General features: G+C 42.1%; 1 pseudogene; it reads left to right on the top strand.

Annotated features, from left to right (window-relative positions):
• The first annotated feature begins 593 nt into the window (after positions 1 to 593).
• LOC114228139 (survival of motor neuron-related-splicing factor 30-like) lies at positions 594 to 1149 on the top strand (annotated as a pseudogene).
• The last annotated feature ends 201 nt before the right edge of the window (positions 1150 to 1350 follow it).

Raw genomic sequence — 1350 nt, 5'->3', positions numbered from 1 at the left:
AGCCAAGACTAACCCAAGAGATTTCTTGGAACCAGTTCAGAGCTGATGGCTTGGCTTTGTTTTCGGATGTCAGTTGGTGACTTTTGTTGTTGCAATAAATGCTCTATGACCCTTGGATGATTTGATGAAGTTTGATTAGACATCAAGGACCCTGTCAAATAAAGAAGAGCTTCTGTGGGGCTAACATAGAGTGTGCTGCCCAGGGAGCCTCCAGATAGAGCAGAGCCAACCACGAGTGAGTTAAAATCATGTGTGGCATCAAAGGTACAGGGAGGTAGGAGTGTTTGTTGCATGAAAATTTATGGGGACAGTCAGTCTAGTGTATACGTGTTTTACAACTTTACATTCATGTCAAATATAAGGATTTAGAAACTTTATAACCATCCTCCACAGCATACATATCAGTAACACTACTGCCAATGAATAGAAGAGAGAAAGATTTCATTCAGCAGCTTTATCTTAGGTCAGTCACCTAGCTCATAGTTATTGATTGAGAAAACATTTTTTTCCTCTTACCTTTAGGAAGGATTTATGCTGCCCAAGATGCCAAAGATGGATAGAAATTTAAATACTGACACAAGGTAACACACCCGATGTCAGAGGAGCTAGCAAAACAGCTGGCAAGCTATATAGCTCAACTCCAGCAAGTTGAAGCTGCCCTGTCTGGAAATGGAGAAAATGAAGATTTGCTAAAATGAAAGATTTATAAGAAGTTATAGAACTAACCAAAGACCTTCTGTCTACTCAACTTTCAGAAACTCTTGCAAGTTCAGGCTGTTTTGCTCCTGCTCAGCCCACTCATTCATGAAAAGTATTGGCAAGTGTATGGCACTCTGGAGTGAAGATGGACAGTGTCATGAAGCGGAGGCTGAGGAGACAGATGAGGAAAATGGCGCCGCTGCAGTCACCTTTGCTGGCTGTGGTGATGCGGGCGTGCGCCACTATTGAACCTCAAGCCCGTAGAAGAAGGAAGGCAGGCAAAGGAGGACAGTGGCAGCAAACCCACGTCCAGCTGAAGAGGAGTGTTGTGTTTTTGCTTCACCTGAGGGTGTAACTGGCAAAGTTGGAGTAGGAACTTGTGGAATTGCTGGTACAACACAGTATCAAGGTGCCTCTAAATACAATGTCAGGCATTTGATGCTTCAATAATCAGGAAAACTGTTGGGTTTCATCTCTGTGGGGCTTTACAATTACCTTTTTTATCCTTATGTTTTTCGAAAGGTAAATTGTTAAAAGAGTAAGGAAGATACCATTGCCGTCACTGTTTGAAGAAGTCGCATTTGATAACGGCCATTCATTTAACTTGTTTTCATTACTATTACCACAGTTTCCTCAAAGTTTGTTGGGTAA

This window comes from Eptesicus fuscus, chromosome 19, assembly GCF_027574615.1.
Source record: "Eptesicus fuscus isolate TK198812 chromosome 19, DD_ASM_mEF_20220401, whole genome shotgun sequence".
Classification (NCBI taxonomy): domain Eukaryota; kingdom Metazoa; phylum Chordata; class Mammalia; order Chiroptera; family Vespertilionidae; genus Eptesicus; species Eptesicus fuscus.
This window is presented reverse-complemented; position numbering and strand designations above follow the sequence as displayed.